At 49.3% G+C, this 19,362-nt stretch overlaps 1 pseudogene; it reads left to right on the top strand.

The window, feature by feature from the left end:
- The first annotated feature begins 16,371 nt into the window (after window positions 1-16,371).
- Window positions 16,372-18,587, top strand: LOC115832912 (annotated as a pseudogene).
- Window positions 18,588-19,362: the final 775 nt, after the last annotated feature.

Genomic DNA, 19,362 nt, shown 5'->3' on the forward strand with positions numbered 1-19,362 from the left:
CCCCTTGCTGGAAGCAGTCAGAGTCCCTGGGGGCCGTTACACAGGAGCCCGTCTCCCAGGGCAGACACGGAGGCACCGTGGGCTGGAAAGGTGGGTCCGTGCCTGGAATACCAGCTGTTGTCTTTCCAAGGGGAAGGGGCCTCCAGGGCTGAGTTTACCTCCAAGTGACTGGTTGGTCTCTGGCTGGTTTTGCGTCCAGGGCCCCTGGTGGTCTTTATTGCCAGAGGACGGGATGTGCTGCTGCCGACAGGAGCTGGGCTTGTTGTGGGGCGCCTGGCTTCGTCTGCTCCTCCATTGCTCCAGGCGGGAGCCGTGTGGGAGCACTGGACGATGCGTCACTGGCCGCATCATTGGCTTGTGGGTGGCTTGGTGCCTGCTCTGCAGTCGGTGCCCCTGGTGAACACCCACAAGTCCCCACGCCGGTGTCCACCTGGCAGTTCCATTCCCCAGTCTGTCTTCCAGCCTTGCCCTTCTCAGGCCCTGACCGGCCAGCCGAGCCCTTCCCCAGCCCTGTCCATGTGTGTCCGTACCATGAGCTGCTCTCCTCTCCTCATGAGAGGCCAGGGATCGGCCCCGATCCCTGACTCCAGGGCCAGCCCAAGTGGAGTGGTCTGACTACCATGAACCCAACCACCATAAAGCAGGCCGGGCTTGGCCCCCACCCAGTCACAGGGACCATCTGAGGCTGTGGCCTGACTGGCAGGCAAGCTGGAAGCTGGGCCACCTGCCCGTGCAGCCTTCTGGCTCTCATGGCTGGTGCCCAGCTGTGCACTGCCCCTCACCCTGGATCCGCACTGTGCCACTGACCTCAGCCTGGGTGGGTCCTGTGGCTCCTGGTGGGAGCTGTGGCTACACCATCCCCAGGAACTTCTCTGAACAGTCTGCAGTTCTCTGTTGCAGTCGGGACTTCCTTGCTTCAAAACTCAGGGCCCATGCTGCAGCTTCAAAACTCAGGGCCCATGCTGCAGCTTCAAAACTCAGGGCCCATGCTGCAGCTCTTTCGGGCCTTGCCGGAGACCCCTTGATGCATCCTTCCCCACCTGCGGCAGGTGCTCCTGGTACAAGAGCTCTGTTAGCTCACAGGGCCTGAGTGGCAGGACTTTGTTCCGCAGCCTCAGCAGCTGTGCTACCCTTCCTTTTCTGGGGCCCCACTCAAAACGAGAAGCCTCTGTGCCAACTGACAGAGATCTGTGTGTGGTATCGTGCTGTGTCTGGTATTGTGCCATGTCTGGCATCATCGTGCCATGTCCAGAACCCAGAGGCCTGCCATCTGCCAGCTTCTTTCCTGGTGGTAGGAAATGCAAGGCTCAAAACTCGTTCTTGACCTTGGACAGGATGTCCTAACATGCCCAGATCTCTGGACTCCTAAAACCTTCATGACGTGACCAGTCCCTGAATCTTGGCTCAGCCTCTCTCCTGCCCTGGAGTGCCCCTGTCCTAGCAGGACGCTCAGAGTGCCCTCCACTTCCCGCTTGCCAGGCCTGGTGGGTGCGATGCTGTCAGTGAGCGGACTTGCAATGTTTGCACTTCGGTCAGTTGTCTGTGTGTCTGCATGTCTGTGCGCCGCTGTCCACCCCGTGTGAGTGGGAACTGCCCCTGACCTCCTCCCAGTGCAGTGGAGAGCCCTTTTCCCAGCCAGGAGCCACAGAACACCGTCTGAGGCTGTGAGTCTGCTCCAGGAAAGACCACAGACAGCACAGCAGCTTTAGTCGGCACTGCGGGGGGACGCTGTGGCTCAGTCGCCATCCACCATAGTCTACCCAGCTCTTGTAGGGACCTGACCAGCACATTAAGTGGGAAGATGGTGACCATCACCCGTGCACCCTTTGGGCATCTGAGGTGTTGCTGACGCCGCCGTTTTGACCAGGATGTCGTATTGTTTTATTTCCTTGGCTGGAGCTGGGGGTAGTTTCTAAGGCTTCCATTTGGTCTTTCCCACTACAGTGATTTTTACTCCATGGGCCAAAGAGCCCATGTGAGGATTTGCCCACTGTTGAGCATGCCAGTTCCAATTGCACGTTCCTGGGCTGGGAAATGATGGGCTGAGGCCTGGGCCAGGACTCTGTGTCCTTCCTGACCCCATAGTCCCTACCCAGATGGGAGCCTCTGAGGGTGCTTTGTGCCCCAGGTGTCAGCGTCCACTTAGACCCTGATCTGGGCGTCTTCCTCTCCCCAGGGCACAATTGTCCAGATAAGCATCTTTGAGTCCCTGGAGGGACTGGGGGGTCATTGCTGTCCACACTTGGAGGCGTGAGGCCTTTCACAAGGGGACCTGGCCCCTCTTTCCATTTATGGGCTATGGCTCTGAGAACTGGCTGACGTAAGGAAACAAAGCAAGCGGTTGTGTTTTCCATCAGAGCAGTGGGCCTGGACTCGCTCACTCGTTTTAAAATTTGTGGGTGCCGTGTGCTAAGCCAGTGGTCCTCCGAGTGTGCCTCAGGACCACCTGGGAGCTTGTGAGGGGCAGAGCCTTGGCCCCGGCCCAGACCAACTGAGTCAGAAATCCTGGGCCTGGGGCTCAGCCAGCTGTGCTTTAAGGAGCCCTCCAGGGGCTGCCGTGTGCCTGAGTGTGAGAACCAGTGTCGTGAGCAGCCTCCTCGCAGGCTGCCCATCTGCATCTCCTGCCAGGATGCGGCGTTCCGTGAGCCAGCTGCACGGGCCCCCGCAGTCAGGGTCTTCCGGCCACTGCCCCCACCTTTCCTCCCGCTGCCAGCACGTCTCAACAGGTGGGAGCTCCAGTGGCTGCACTGCCGTGGATGCCAGGCTGACAGCATCGCCAGGCAGTCGGTGGTGTTCTGACCAACTGTGGCATCTGTGCGCCAGGACCACATCTGCGCCCCCTGTCCCAGGCAGGCTCCCCAAGGCGGTGCCTCAGCTACACATGGTTTCTGGCGAACTCTCAGGAAAGGGGTGCAAACAAGTGGGGAGGGCAAGGAGCTGGCAAAGGGGGCTGGAGCCATAGCCCTGCCCCACAGACATCTGAGAGGCAGGGGCACAGCTCAGAGGCTCTCACTCCTGCCCACACATGGGTCTGAGCTGCCTGTGGGGTGGCACGTGGTCCTCAGGCATCTCTGAATGAGCAGCTCTTGTCAGCCAAGGGCAGTGTTCTGGAGGAGGACACAGGTGAGCGTCTGCAGCAGCTGGGGAGGGGAACAAGGACACCCAAGGGGATCTTGGAGGATCGGCCACGGCAGCTGCCTTCACAGTGGCAGCTCCTCAGCAGCAGCGCAGACGGACCGAGAGACCCTTGAAAACTCCTCCCGTGTAAATCCAGGTAAAACTTAAATAGCTTCTCAGGTGCATTCCTGACGTTACCAAAAAGACAAGGAAACCACCAGGGGTGAAAGATAAAGGGAGGCCTCAGTGCAGCGGCTGAGCTGACACTTCCCGAGGAATTTGCTGATCCTGGAAACCTCAAGCCTCGGGTTTAAAGGTCCTCAGGAACAGGAGGCCGGGATGCGGGCCGTACAGCCAGAGGCCTCTGTGGCATCCGGATCCTCAAAGAGCTGCACCCAGCAAGAACGTGGGTTCTCCGACGATCCAGCCACAGAAGGGAAGCGCTGGATCCTGCCTGGGCTCTGGCAGGAAAGCGTTTCCACTGAGCTTTACAATTTCAGGCCATCCTCTGTAGAGTCTGGAGAACCCCATGTGGAGGAATTACATCGCCATGGCCCCAGGTTGGTTGGTGCCTGGTACTTGGCATGAGCCAATATAATCTTATCTGGAGGTCTTGCCGCCAGCCAAGGCTTCCCAGGCTTCAGATAAAAGCCCTTGGGCTTTCCAACACGACAGAGTCAAAAGTTACAAGACGCACGGAAACGAGCGTCATGAACAAGGGCAGAACTGGAACCTGAAGGACGCAGGATACTGGAATTATTCAATAAAGAATACACAGTAAGTATGTTTAAAATGTTTATAACAACAAATTTATAATGTGAAAAGTACAATTCTAGCTAAAAAGAGCAAGAATATTTTAAAGAAATTTGATAGAATTTCTAGAAATGAAACATATACCAATAATATTTAAAACTCAATGGACTAAACAACAGACTAGTCATAGTTGAAGAACTGGCGAATTAAAGGATAGATCTAAAGAAATTACTCAGAATTTATCCCAGAGATGGGAAATATGAAAGAGAGGTTAGGAGCCGGGCGCGGTGGCTCACGCCTGTAATCCCAGCACTTTGGGGGGCTGAGGCGGGCAGATCACGAGGTCAGGAGATCGGGACCACGGTGAAACCCCGTTTCTACTAACAATACAAAAAATTAGCCGGGCGTGGTGGCGGGCGCCTGTAGTCCCAGCTACTCAGGAGGCTGAGGCAGGAGAATGGCATGAACCCGGGAAGCGGAGCTTGCAGTGAGCTAAGATCGTGCCACTGCACTCCAGCCTGGGCGACAGAGTGAGACTCCGTCTCAAAAAAAAAAAAAAAAAAAAAAAGAGGTTAGGAGGCAGAACAGAAGACATCTAGCATCAGTCTAGCTGGGGTTCTATAAGAAGATCCTGGAATAACGTGAGGACGTTTTGAAGAAATAGTGGCTGATAATTGTTTTCCAAATAGATGAAAAACATGAACCATTTATCCAACAGGCACAGTAAAACCCAGGTATGGCAAATAAAACATCTGCATCAAAACACATTGTAGTAAAATTGCGGAAAACCTAAAACCAAAAGAGAAAAATTTTAAAGCAGCTAGAGAGAAAAGACAGACTCCCTACGAAAGGATAACGCACACCGCTCATTAGCAAAAGCGGAAGCCTCTTCACGTGTGTTCCGTGAACTAGGAGCGAGGGCTTCACCCCTGAACTTCTGAAATGAAGAGTCTCGAGAGCCAGCGCAGACCCACTGTGGGGACAGGAGTGACTCCATGTCAGATTCTAATCCACCGTGCAGACTTCTGATGAGCCGCCATCCCGGGAATGCCCGATTCCTGCCGTATCTACTGTCCTTAGTGTAAGAACGTGCACTCGCTATGAATCCTGCCTTTCCGTCAAAGCAGCCTGGATGTTATCACACAGATTACAGGCGATGATGCGTTCTTGCCTGTGTGGAGCATGCAGACCCTTTCCCTACAGAGAAGCTGAGCCCTGGGTCTGGGGAGCAACAGTGCAGAGCTGCACCTGTTCCACCCAAGGCCACCCCTGGCGGCAGGTTCCCCAGTAGAGCACCCTCTCCTGACAAACTGAATCTGTCAGCCTCATTCTTTGGTTTCTCAGCTCCGTCCTCACGTGGGGGTCGCTTTGCATAAGTGACCCTTTCATGGAAAACCCGCTGATCCGAACCTGCTTTTTTTTTTTTTTTTTTTTTTTTTTGAGATGAATCTTGCTCTGTTATCCAGGCTGGAGTGCCGTGGCACAATCTCGGCTCACTGCAACCTCCCCGTCCCGGGTTCAAGCAATTCTTGTGCCTCAGCCTGCCGAGTAGCTGGGATTACAGGTGCACACCACCATGCCCGACTAATTTTTGTATTTTTAGTAGAGATGGGGTTTCACCATGTTGGCCAGGCTGGTCTCAAACTCCTGACCTCATGATCCGCCCGCCTCGGCCTCCCAAAGTGCTGGGATTATAGGCCTGAGCCACCGCGCCCAGCCAGAACCTGCATTTTTTTTTTTAAGAGATGGGGTCTCCCTCTGTCATCCAGGTTAGAGTAGAGTGGGCCATCATGGCTTACTGCAAACTCAATGTCCCATTTAAGGAAAAACAATAGCAATTCTGTAAAAACGCTTCCAAAAAATTGAAGAAGAGAGAATTTCCTCAACCAGATAAAGGGCATCTATGAAAAATCTACAGCTAACATCATATTTAATGATGAAAAACCAAATGCTTTCCCTTAAGATCAGGAAAAAGGGCAACATTGTATTGAAGCTTCTAGCCAGTGGCAAAAAAAAAGATAGATAAATAATAAATAAACAAACAAATGGCATCCATATTGAAAAGGAAGAAGTAAAACTGTCTTTATTTGCCATTGACATGATTACCCATGTAGAAAATCTGATAGAATCTACAGAAAAACAACTAGAACTATTGAGTTTGGCAAGACTGTGGGAAACAAGATCAAGATATAAAAATCAGCTTTACATCTATGTTCTAATAAAGGACAATTATAAAGTGAAATTTAAAACATCACTTAAAATAGCATCAAAAATATGAAGTATGAATAATTCTGATAAGATGTGCAAGACCTGAACACTGAACACTACCAGACATTGATGAGAGAAATTAAACCCCTAAGTCCATGTAGAGATAGACCTTGTTCATGTACTGGAAGACTCGATATTGCTGAGATACACTCTCCAACTTGAACCACAGGTCAGTGCAACCCATCAGAATTCCAATAGGTTTTTTTTGTGTGTGGAAATTGACAAGCTGATTCTAAAATTAATACGGAAATGCAAAGGACCAAGAGCAGCTGAAACAACCTTGAAAAAGAAAAGTGAATCGCCATCTGACTCGAAAGCCTATTGCAAGTCTATTGTAATCAAGACAGTGAGGTATTGATATCAACACAGAAATATAGATCAACCGAGTCCAGAAATAGACCCATGCATCTGTTGTCATTTGATTTTAAGTAAAGGTACAGAAGGACTTCAGTGAAGCAATAATGATCTTCTCAACACCTATATGCAAGAAATGAATCTCACACCATGTACAAAAATTATCCCAAAATGGATCACAACTGGAATCTAAAATGATAAACTTCCTCATTTTCCATAAAGGAAAACGAAAGAGAAAAATCTTTGTCATTTTTGAGTTATATTTCTGAAATATAACACTAAAATTATGATCTATAGAAGAAAAAGATCAATAAATTGGACTTCATAAAAATAAGGAACTTATGCCCCTTGAAATACACCGTTAAGAGAATAAAAAGACAAGCCACAGACTGGGAATAATACTTGTAAATCATGTAACTGATAAAGGACTTGTATCCAGAATATACAAAGAACCCCCAGCACTCAATAAACAGAAATAATCCAATTTAGAAATAGACAAAAGGTTTCAACAGACATTTCACCAGTGAAGATATATGGATGGTGAACAGCACATAAAAAGACACACAAGAACATTAGTCATTAGGAAGATACAAATTAAAATTACAGTGAGACACCATCATACACCCACTAGAATGCCTAAAAATTTAAAAAGACTAAACTTATCAAATGTTGATGAGGAAGTAGGGCAACTAGAGCTCTCACACTGAGCTGATGGAAATACCAGTGGTTCAACCACTTTGGAAAAGAGTTTAGCAGATCCAGGCCGGATGCGGTGGCTCACGCCGGTAATCCCAGCACTTTGGGGCTCTGAGGCAGGCGGATCACCTGAGGTCAGGAGTTCAAGACCAACCAGGCCAACGTGACGAAACCCCATCTCTACTAAAATACAAAATTAGCCGGGCGTGGTGGTGCGCGCCTGTAGTCCCAGCTACTCGGGAGGCTGAGGCAGGAGAATCTCTTAAACCCAGGAGGCGGAGGTCGCAGTGAGCTGAGATCACGCCATTGCACTCCAGCCTGGGCAACAAGACTGAAACTCAGTCTCAAAAAAAAAAACAACAAAACTTTTACTGCCTTTGTATTTTTCAGGAAGAGGGTAGAGATTTTGACTGGGACTCTGGACTTTGTCAAATATCCGTGTTGAAAATGTAAGAGCAACTATTCAAAGAATGGAGACGCAGTGTGTCTGTCTGTGGAGTCCCAACAGGAAACAGGGTGGCTGAGGAATGCTAACAAAGAAGCCATTCACCACGGCGTGGGCAGGGGGGTGGTAGCAGGAAGGAGGGTGGCCCTGCAGGTCGCTGGACCTGCCGGCACTTGCTACCTCAGGCAGATCCTGGTAGAGGGCTGCTGCTTCCCGTTACTGTGGAACAGCTTTCTCCGTTTCCAAGATGTGCCTGTGCGTGTGTGCGTGTGTGTGTGTGTGTGTGTGTGTGCGTGTGTGTGTGTGTGTGTGTTTTGAGACAGAGTTTCACTTCCGCCTCCCGGGTTCAAGCAATTCTCCTGCCTCAGCCCCCCCAGTAGCTGGGATTACAGGCATGCGCCACCACACCCGGCTAATTTTGTATTTTTAGTAGAGACAGGGTTTCACCATGTTGGTCAGGCTGGTCTCAAACTCCCAACCTCAGGTGATCCACCCGCCTCAGCCTCCCAAAGTGCTGGGATTACAGGTACGAGCCACCACGCCCAGCCTCCAAGGTGTTTTATCTGCTGTGTATTCACCTGGTTCTGAAAAGTCCCAACGAAACAACTTAATATTACAAATTTCATCATCAAAATGGCTGACCTCAATCAGGAAACACGTGGGCTCCTGGACATTCCAGAAGCAGCAGTGATGCCGGACAGGTGAGCCCCAAAATTGAGGCTGAGCCCGGGAAAGAATCCAAGGACGAGCCAGTGTGTTAGACAGCAACTTTTAATTTTTTGAGACAGGATCTTTCTCTGTCGCCCAGGCTGGAGTGCGGTGGTGCCATCATAGCTCATTGTAGCCTTGACCTCCTGGGCTCAAGCAATCCTCCTGTCTCAGTCTCCCCAGTAGCTGGGACTACAGACATGTGCCACCACACCCAGCTAATTTTTGTATTTTTTTTTTGTAAAGACGGGGTTTTGCCATGTTGCCCAGGCTGGTCTTGAACTCCTGGGCTCAAGCAATCCTCCCACATTGGCCTCCCAAAGTGCTGGGATTCCAGGAGTGAGCCCCTGCACCCAGCCTAGACAGCAACTGTTACTGAAGCAGCCAAGCAGAGCTGCAGCAAAGGGGCTGCTCCTTGAGAACAGGGGCCCAGAGTTGCAGCTGAGGCAGGGCTGAGGTCAAATTTATACCCAAATTTTTTTTTTGTTTTTTTTGAGACAGGGTCTTGCTCTGTCACCCAGGCTGGAGTCTGGTGGCGCCATCAGGGCTCACTGCAGCCTCGAACTCCTGGGCTGAGGTGATCCTCCTACCTCAGACTCACAAAGTGCTGGGATTACAGGGATGAACCAGGGCACCCAGCCTACCCACTTTTACTTGCAAGCAAATTAAGGGGCGGTTTATGCAGAAATTTCTAGGATGAGGGTGGCAACTTCTGGGTTGTCCGGTTGTTGCCATGGAAAGGGGCAGTAACTTCTGGGTGTGTTACCACGGCAACAGTAAAATGACACGGCACACTGGTGGGCGACTTGTTTTAGCTAGTCCTCACTTTGGTCCAGTGTCCAAACCCCGCCTCCGGAGTTGAGTCCTGCCTCCTGCCTCAGGAGGAAGGCTGCCCTGACTGCTGGGCCCTGGGAGAGGCCATTCTTCAGTGCTGGGAATGCATTGAGCAGGGCTGCAAGCCACAGACAGGAGCGGAGCCCTCCCACCCCAACACACACACAAGGCCACCCAACAGTCTTGTGTTCTGGGCAGAGGGCCGACATGGGGAGGGGCAGCCCCCAGGCAGGAGACGGTGGAATTGTGATGGGGATTGCACTGAATTTGCAGGTCAGCTTGGGGAGTGATGCTGAGATGACTTTCTGTTCATTCATGTCCTCTTAATTTCTTTCAGCAATGTTTTCTAGTCTTAAATATACGTCTTGCCTTTCTTTGGCTACGTTTATTCCTGAGTATTTTATTATTTGCAGTGCTATTGTGTATGAAGTTGTTTGCTTAGTTTCTTGTTTGGATTGCCTACTGCTAGCATGAAATACAACTGATGTTTGTATATTGTGGAGACAGCCCACCGAGCATCGCACCTGTCCTCCAGGACCTCTCAGGACAGCCCGGCACGGTGGCCGGGCCTGGGGGGCAGACCAGCTTGCCTTCCCTACTGGATCATATGCAGGCAGGACCCGGGTCTCTGGGCCCCGAGCTCTTGCCCCCAGCCTGTTTGCCCACCAGGTCCCACGGACAACACTGTCAACAGGCTCCTCCTGCCTGGGCTTGGCATGGAAGGCCTTCTTGGTTCTGGAGCCTCAGCTGGTTTCAGCCGACCAACCCACAGCTCCCTGGCAGCCCCCACCCTGAACTGGAGTCTCGCCATAACCCTGGGCTGTGGGCCCTGCTGAGTGAGGAAGAGAACGCTTAGGTAGCTGCAGCTGCTGCCCCGGAGGAGGAACCTCTCTCCCGGAGGCATTCATCCCACACTCTAAGGAAAGGGAATGGACCACTTGAGCCCAGCAGTTCGAGGCAAGGCAGGACGCCCAGAAGGGATGGGGTGGCTGCGATCTGTGGGAAGTGGCTTCCTGCTCTACCCCTCTCGGAACAGGAGGCTTTGCCATCCTAGAAACACGTTCAGAAGATAGGACAGCTTGAGCTTACTCAACTCACCTGCTTAAATCCCTGAGTTAAAAAAAAAATTAACAATCATCCTTAGGAGATCCCGGCAACAAGCTTACATTTTAAAAATTGATAAGTAAAAGAATCGAGCTCTTATTCTGTCTTTCCTATGCAAATGGACCGCTGGGTAACCAAACAGCATGAGAGGGAAGTTTGTCGTCGCGGAAGTATTCCAGCCAGTGAACAAAGAAGGCATAGCTGAGGGGATGTCCACCTTCCGTGCCAGGCAGCGCACGTCAGCCTCCCAGGGGATGCAGTCCTCAGCCCCGCAGACCTGCTGGAAACCTGGTCAGCTCCACCATGTCCCATCCTGACACATTTCAGAGCCTTCTGGGGGCAGAGTCTGATCCCCCACCCTGGAGCCCAGCGCGTGTTTGCTGAGGGACTGCTGGCTTCAGCCCACGGGGAAGCCACACCCCTGGGGACCACAGCTAAGGGACCGAAAGCTGAGTGGGGCTAGAGCTGGGAAACGCTGGAGCCCTTCTTTCCCACTCTAGGGGGCAGCTGCCTGAGTCCCCAGCCTCCCCTTTCCTCCCCCTGCTCAGGAGTGGGGCTTCTCTTGGGCCTGGTCTGAGGATGCTGGACTGTGGGGTGGTGGCGACATGGGCCTGCCCTTGGCTTCAGGGCCTGGGCTCCTGGCTGGGTCCTACTCTACCCACACTCCCTCCAGGTCTGCCAGGAAGATGAAGTGCCACCTGCCGTCTCTGAGGACGGAGGCTAGATGGAGCCCATTCACCAAGACCAGGCTGAGCAGCGCACGCTGGGCCACACCCCATTCGGTCCTCTTCTGTCTTATGTCGCGATGGGTTTAGAGGCCAGGTCAGCACGAGCAGAGTGGCTTTGCGGCTCCCTGGGTGGTTGCAGGTGGGTGGTTGCGGGTGGGTGGTTGCAGGTGGGTGGTTGCAGGAGGGTGGTTGCAGGTGGGTGGTTGCAGGTGGGTGGTTGCAGGAGGGTGGTTGCAGGTGGGTGGTTGCAGGTGGGTGATTGCAGGAGGGTGGTTGCAGGTGGGTGGTTGCAGGTGGGTGGTTGCAGGTGGGTGGTTGCAGGAGGGTGGTTGCAGGTGGGTGGTTGCAGGAGGGTGGTTGCAGGGTGGTTGCAGGAGGGTGGTTGCAGGAGGCCACCCCTCAGGGGCGCTGCCAGGACACGGGCGGCCTTCACGTGGACAGTGGTTTTGTGCTTTCCACCAGCACAAGGTCCACAGCGGCTGCTGCCGCGGGTTCCCCAGCAGATGGCAGCAAAGCGCCTCCCAGCCCCAGCGTCTCGTCCCGGCCACCTGTCTCACTCCTGCTTTCTGACTAGACTGGGGACAGTAGGCTGTGTCCCATCTGGGAGGCGCCACCTCACCCCCTAGAGGGTAAACCGGCCCAGTAGGCGGGGCGGGGGGTGGGGGGTGCTAGCATAATCTCAACAACCCGTGCCCCAACACAAGATGGTGGCCCCAACACACACAAGACGGTGGCCCCAACACAAGACGGTGGCCCCCAAACTCCCCCTCCCCAGAGATTTCTCATCCCCAGGACAGCGGTTGCAGGCAAAAGGCTTTGGAAACATTAAACGTGAATTATTCCAACTGGTAAAAAACAAAGCAAAATGAAACAACTAGATCCTGGTTACTTTATAATATATAATACTCAAAGGATTATAAATTTCTTCTTCTCCTTCTTTTTGTTGTTGTTGTTGAGACAGTATCGCTCTGTCACCAGGCTGGAGTGCAGTGGCATGATCTCAGCTCACTGCAAGCTCCGCCTCCTGGGTTCACGCCATTCTCCCACCTCAGCCTCCGGAGTAGCCGGGACTACAGGCACCCGCCACCACACCCGGCTAATTTTGTTTTTGTATTTTTAGTGGAGACGCGGTTTCACCGTGTTACCCAGGAAGGTCTCTATCTCTTGACTTCATGATCTGATCCGCCTGCCTTGGCCTCCCAAAGTGCTGGGATTACAGGCGTGAGCCACTGTGCCCGGCCAGGATTATAAATTTCATTTCTATTTCAGCCTCTCTGGACATGGGAAGGATCAGCTGAGGAGGGAGGACGGCGGCGATTACCGACAGCCTTAGCGTGACCTGCACATCTGCAGCACCGAGCAATGGAAGTCAACAGAAAATGTGAAAGAGGGCAGTCCATGCCATGGATACACATCGTTTGAAGAAAGCGTCCGCGGGTGCCGCTGGCGCTCACACACACACCCTCCACTTAATGTTTCCACTTAATACCAAGAACCTTCAGTTGAGAATCTATTTTATTTTATTATTATTATTATTATTATTATTATTATTATTATTTTGAAATGGAGCCTCACTTCATTGCCCAGGCTGGAGTGCAGTGGCGCGATCTCAGCTCAATGTAACCTCCGCCTCCTGGGTTCAAGCCATTCTCCTGCCTCAGCCTCCCCAGTAGCTGGGATTACAGGTGTCCGCCACCACATCTGGCTAATTTATGTATTTTGGTAGAGATGGGGTTTCATCATGTTGGCCAGGCTGGTCTCAAACTCCTGACCTCAAGTGATCCACCCGCCTCAGCCTCCCAAAGTGCTCGGATTACAGGCATGAGACACCATGCCCGGCTGAGAATCTATTTTAAATGAGAAAAATGTCCAGGTGCGGTGGCTCACACCTTAATCCAAGCACTTTGGGAGGTCAAGGTGGGAGCATCACTTGAGCCCAGGAGTTCGAGACTAGCCAGGGCAACATAGTGAGACCCCATCTCTACAGAAAATACAAAAATTAGCCAGGCGTGGTGGCACACTCCTATAGTGCCAGCTGTTTGGGAGGCTGAGATGGGAGGATTGCTTGAGCTCTGGAGGTCGAGGCTCCCAGACTCATGGCAGTGAGTTGTGATCATACCACTGTATTCCAGCCTGGGCAACAGACGGAGACCCTGTCTAAAAAAATAAAAAAATTTTTTTCTTTGAGACAGAGTCTCGCTCTGTCGCCCAGGCTGGAGTGCAGTGGCGCGATCTCGGCTCACTGCAAGCTCCGCCTCCCGGGTTCATGCCATTCTCCTGCCTCAGCCTCCCGAGTAGCTGGGACTACAGGCACCCGCCACCACGCCCAGCTAATATTTTGTATTTTTAGTAGAGACGGGGTTTCACCATGTTAGCCAGGATGGTCTCGATCTCCTGACCTCATGACCCGCCCGCCTCGGCCTCCCAAAGTGCTAGGATTACTTTTAAAAAGTGAGAAAAATTACAATGTTACTAAAAACCAGGGAAACGTGTATGCCAGTAACACACACTACACGAGTGAACGTCACATTTGATGCAGGTGGCTTCCTGAACACGGGGTTGAGCAAATCTCTCTGTAGGAACATGGCCTCCGTGCGCCCCAGCGCCACCCTGGCTGTGCGCATGCCCCTTTGTTGGTTCTCAAACTTTGCAAAATGCCCTCATGTTATTACAACAGTCTACGCATTGTTTCTGAAATGTGACTCAAGACTTTTCCCAGGCTGGGCGCGGTGGCTCATGCCTGTAATCCAGCACGTTGGGAGGCCGAGGCGGGCGGATCACGAGGTCAGGAGATCGAGACCACAGTGAAACCCCGTCTCTGCTAAAAATACAAAAAATTAGCTGGGCGTGGTGGTGGGCGCCTGTAGTCTCAGCTACTCTGGAGGCTGAGGCAGGAGAATGGCGTGAACCTGGGAGGCTGAGCTTGCAGTGAGCCGAGATCGTGCCACTGCACTCCAGCCTGGGCGACAGAGCGAGACTCTGTCTCAAAAAAAAAAAAAAAAGACTTTCCCATACATTGTTTTGTTAAAATTCTCTTACTGATTTTTGGGGATATAAATACATGTTCCTGTATAAATATTTCTAGCAAGTGTAATGAGAGATACATACGTTCTTTGAAGTTTCGGTATTAAAAGCCCAGAGGTGGTCAATGGCAGGTACGTGACTCTTGTGGGTGTCCTGTGGGCTATGCCTGTACCAGGCTCAGCTTCCGGTGAGGCAGTATCTAGGATCCAGAAGACCATTCAAACAACCGCACACGTGGGATAAGGTACATATCATTCATTTGGCAGAAATCATAGCAAAATTTAATAACATGCTGCCAAATCATGAACATGGAAAACAATCATCTATACTAAATATTACGATTTGTTATTTAGAGGATAAATTATCAGACCCAATAAGTACAATTATGGCAGAGGGAATAAAGGTGATGATTTGCAAGGAGGGGAGTGGTGGTCCCTAGCAGCGCTCCCCAACTCTGCTTCATCTTCGGGTGTGTGGGAGGGGCTGGACTGCCCGGTCCCATGATGGCCACGAGGGGGACCATGGCGGGGAGTCATGAGGTGGTGCCATGTGACCAGTATTGGCCAATGAGGAATGAGAGGAAGTATTTACATGGCACCTTTACACCAGAGCATTTACTTACTATTGCCCGACCCTCTAGAGCCTCTGTGTCTCATCTGGGAAGACCCGCAATGTTCTAGGCAGCAGTCACTCCATCAGCCTGGGTCCTGAAGCAAAGACGGAAGACAGAACCTCAGCCAACCCCTGCCATGCAATGCAAGTGAGAACAAGCTATGGCTTTAAGCTGGAGACACTGAGGTTGCTTGTGAACGTGGCATAAGCAAACCTATCGCAGTGGATGGACTTTGAGACCAGGAAGGGGGATGCTGCTACTGCAAACCACACAGGACACTGACTAGTGGCCTGACAGCAAAGCACTTATCAGAAGGACAGAGACCAGCATTATGCAAAACACTTGGCAAAACTGTCTCCAAGATAACTGGGAAGCAGGTTTCGAATCAGTGAACTTGTGTCCAAGAGAAGGGGTAGAAATAGAGCTCGTGAAATATGCAGTCACTGTGGCCGCATGTGCAGAGTGTTGACAAGGGAAGCTGTGTTCAACGACCGCAAGCAGGACAACAACAAACCCTGGAGGGGAGGAGAGAATCTAATTTCTAAAGTTGTCGTGTTATGTTGTTTTATTATTTTTACTATTGGTTTTTTTGAGACAGAGTCTCTGTTGCTCAGGCTGGAGTGCAGTGGCAAGACCTCGGCTCACTCTTGCCTTGACCTCCCCAGGATCAGGTGATCCGCCCATCCCAGCCTCCTGAGTAGCTGGGACTACAGGTGTGCACCACCATGCCTGGCTAATTTTTCATATTTTTTGTAGAGATGGGGTCTTGCTATGTTGCCCAAGCTGGTCTTAAACTTCTGGGCTCAAGCGATCTTCCTGCGTTGACCTCCCAAAGTGCTGGGATTACAGGTGTGAGCCACTGCACCCAGGCCTATATCCTATTATATATATAAAGTATATGTATATATATTTTTTTTACATTTTACATTTATATATATTTTTTAGACAGAGTCTTGCTCTGTCGCCCAGGCTAGAGTGCAATGGCGCGATCTCAGCTCACTCAACCTCTCCCTCCCAGGTTCAAGCGATTCTCCTGCCTCAGCCTCTGGAATACCTGGAATTTCAGGTGCCCATCACCACACCCGGCTAATTTTTGTATTTTTAATAGAGATGGGGTTTCACCATGTTGGCCATCCTGACCTCAGGTGATTTGCCCATCTTGGCCTACCAAAGTGCTGGGATTACAGGCATGAGCCACCATGCCCGGCCTCTATATTGTTTTAAATGTCTACTTTTCAGCAAACAGTTATAAGACATGCAAAGAAACAAGAAAGTATGCTCATACACTGAAGAAGACTGAATCAACAGAAACAGCCCCTGAGGAAGCCCAGGCATTGGACTTATTAGATGAAGACTTAAAATTAGCTATTATTGAATACATGTTCAAAGAGCTAAGGGAAACAATATTTGAAGAGCTAAAGTAGCTGGGCGCAGTGGCTCATGCCTGTAATCCCAGCACTTTGGGAGGCCGAGGTGGGCGGATCACCTAAGATCAGGAGTTCGTGACCAGCCTGACTAATATGGAGAAACCTCATCTCTATTAAAAATTCAGAATTAGTTGGGCATGGTGGCACATGCCTGTAATCCTACTCGGGAGGCTGAGGCAGGAGAATCGCTTGAACTCAGGAGGCAGGGGTTGTAGTAAGTTGAGATTGCGCCACTGCACTCCAGCCTGGGTGGCAGAGTGAGACTCTGTCTCAAAAAAAAAAAACAAAAAAAAACCCTCAAATCCATATAAAGAAGTACAGAGCACCAGCATAAACTTATTTTTTGCTTGTAACTTCCTTTTTCCTGAGTTAAAGGTAAGTGCATAAAGTAATAATTGCAAATCTATGTTGATGCGAACACAATGTACAAAGAGGTAATCTGTGACGAATGGCAGAAAGGAGGTGAAAAGGGAGTGGCGTGGGAGCAACATTTTTGGATACTATTTAAGCATGGTTTGCAAAAATTCAAATTAGATTGTTATCAAAGAATTTGTCAATAGTAATCCCTACAGCAACCACTAAGAAAATAACTGGTAAAAAAAAGAAAAGAAAAAAAAGGAGAGAGCTAGAGTGGACGGTAAGAACAGACAAAATAGACTTTAAGACAAAGTTGTTAATAGAGGAAAGGAAGGACATTTTATAATAATAAAAGGGTCAATCCATAAAAAAGACATTGTATTTATATAAGACTGAGTCTCAAAAAATAAATAAAATAAAAATAAAAAATAAAATTTCAGTGGATTGAAATCATACAAAGTATGTTCTCTGACCACAGTGGAATGAAATTAGAAATCAATAAACAGAAGAAAATTTGAAAAATTCACAAATTTGTGAAAATTAAGCAACATACTCCTAAATAACCCATGGATCAAAGAGGAAATTCTAAAGGAAATTAGAAACACTTTGAAATGAATTTTTTAAAAAACCATATCAAAACTTATGGGATACAATGGAAGCAGTGTTCAGAAGGAAATGTGTAGCTATAAATGCCTGCATTGAAAAGAAAAAAACATCTTGAGAGGCTGAGGTGGGAGGACTGATTGAGACTGGGAGTTCAAGACCAGCCTGGGCAACATAGCAAGACCCCATCTCTAAAAAAATTTAAAAATTAGCCAGGCATGGTGGCACATACCTGTAATCCCTGCTACTTAGGAGGCCAAGTGGGAGGATCACTTGAGACCAGGAGTTTGAGGCTACAGTGAGCTATGATTGTGCCATTGAACTCCAGCCTGGGCAACAGAGTGAGACCCTCTCTCAAGCAGGAATAAAGAAGAAAGAGGAAAGAAGGAAGAAGGAAGAAGAAGAAACATTCTAAGTCAATAGCTAACTTCTCTTCTTAAGGAACTAGAAAAGAAAACCAAATTAAATCCAAAGCAAGCAGAAAGAAATTATAGGTTAGAGCAGACATAAATGAAATAGAGAACAGAAAAACAGTGGAGAAAAACCAATGACACTAAAAGTTGATTCTATGAAAAGATAAAATTGGCTTTCTGTGCCAATAGCGCTCATACAGACGTGGTAAACATTCCTAAAACCTGCTGGGCTCTCTGTAAGAAGTGTGGCAAGCACCAACCCCTCAAAGTGACACAGTACAAGAAGGGCAAGGATTCTCGGTATGCCCAGGGTAAGCAGGTTATGACAGGAAGCAGAGTGGCTGTGGTGGGCAGACGAAGCCGATTTTCTGGAAAAAGGCTGAAACTACCAAGAAGACTATGCTAAGGCTTGAGTGCGTTGTGCCCAACTGCAGATCTAAGAGAATGCTGGCTACTAAAAGATGCAAGCATTTTGAACTGGGAAGAGATAAGGAGGGAAAGGGCCAAGTGATGCAGTTCTAAGTGTCATCTTTTGTTTTATTATGAAGACAATGAAATCCTGAGTTTATGTTCAAAAACAACCACCACAAAAAAGATAAAATTGAAAACCCTTAGCCAGACTGACCAAGAGAACAAAGAATGCAAAGTTGGTTCAATATGTGAAATGTAGGCAATGTAATACCTCCTACTAAATTAGTAAAGGGAGGAAAAAACCCACACGATCATCTCAATAAATGAAACAAAAGTGTTTGACAAAATCCAACATCCATTCATAACAAAAATGGTCAACAAACTAGGGATCGAAGGGCACTTGCTCAACCTGGTAAAGGGCATGTAAAAAACTTCCCAGTACTAGCATCATACTTAGTTTTAAAAGCTCAAAGCTTCCTTTAAGAATAAGACAAGGATGTCAGCTCTCACCACTTCTATTCAACATAATACTGGAGGTTCTAACCAGGGAATTAGGCAAGAAAAAAAAATAAAAGGCATCAGATTGGAAAGGAAGAAATGAAACTACCTCAATTTGAAGATGCCATGATCTTGTATATTGAAAACTCTAGAGAGTGCACCAAAAATCTCATAGAGCTAATAAGGGAGTTCAAATGAATATACGAAAAATCAGTTGTATTTCATATTAGCGATGAACAATCTGAAAATGAAATTAAGCAAACGATTCCATATGCAACAGCACTAAAAACACTAAAATACTTGGGAATAAATTTAAAAGAAGAGCAAGACTTGTATACTTAACTGTAAAACATTGTTGAGAGAAATTAAGAGGACATGAATGGAAAGTCATCTCATGCCCAAGGGTGTTCCTATTCAGAAGGCATCACTCCCTGAGCTGATCTGCAGATTCAGTGCAATCCCTATCAAAATTCCACTGCCTTCATTGCAAAAAATGGACAAGCTGCAAAAATGGACAGTTCCTAAAAGCCATATAGAATTGCAAGAGACCCAGAAAAGCTAAAGCCATCCTGAAGAACAACAAAATTGGAGGACTTATACTTCCCAATTTCAATTACTTCATAGTAATTAAAATCAACTACAGTCAGGACACTGCGGTACTGGGGTAAGGATAGGTAATGGAAAAGAATTCAGAATCCAGAAATAAAACCACACATCTACAATCAATTGATTTTGGACAAAGGGGTCAAGAGCATTGAACAGGGAAAGAATAATCTTTTACACAAATCAGCCAGCACAGTGGCTCACGCCTGTAATCCCAGCACTTTGGGAGGCCGAGGTGGGTGGATCACCTGAGGCTGGGAGTTCAAGACTGGCCTGGCCAACATGGTGAAACCCCATCTCTACTAAAAATACAAAAATTAGCCGGGTGTGGTGGCATGCACCTGTAATCCCAGCTACTCAGGAGGCTGAGGCAGGAGAATCGCTTGAACCCAGGAGACGGAGGTTG

This window comes from Nomascus leucogenys, chromosome 23 (genome assembly GCF_006542625.1).
Source record: "Nomascus leucogenys isolate Asia chromosome 23, Asia_NLE_v1, whole genome shotgun sequence".
Classification (NCBI taxonomy): Eukaryota; Metazoa; Chordata; class Mammalia; order Primates; family Hylobatidae; genus Nomascus; species Nomascus leucogenys.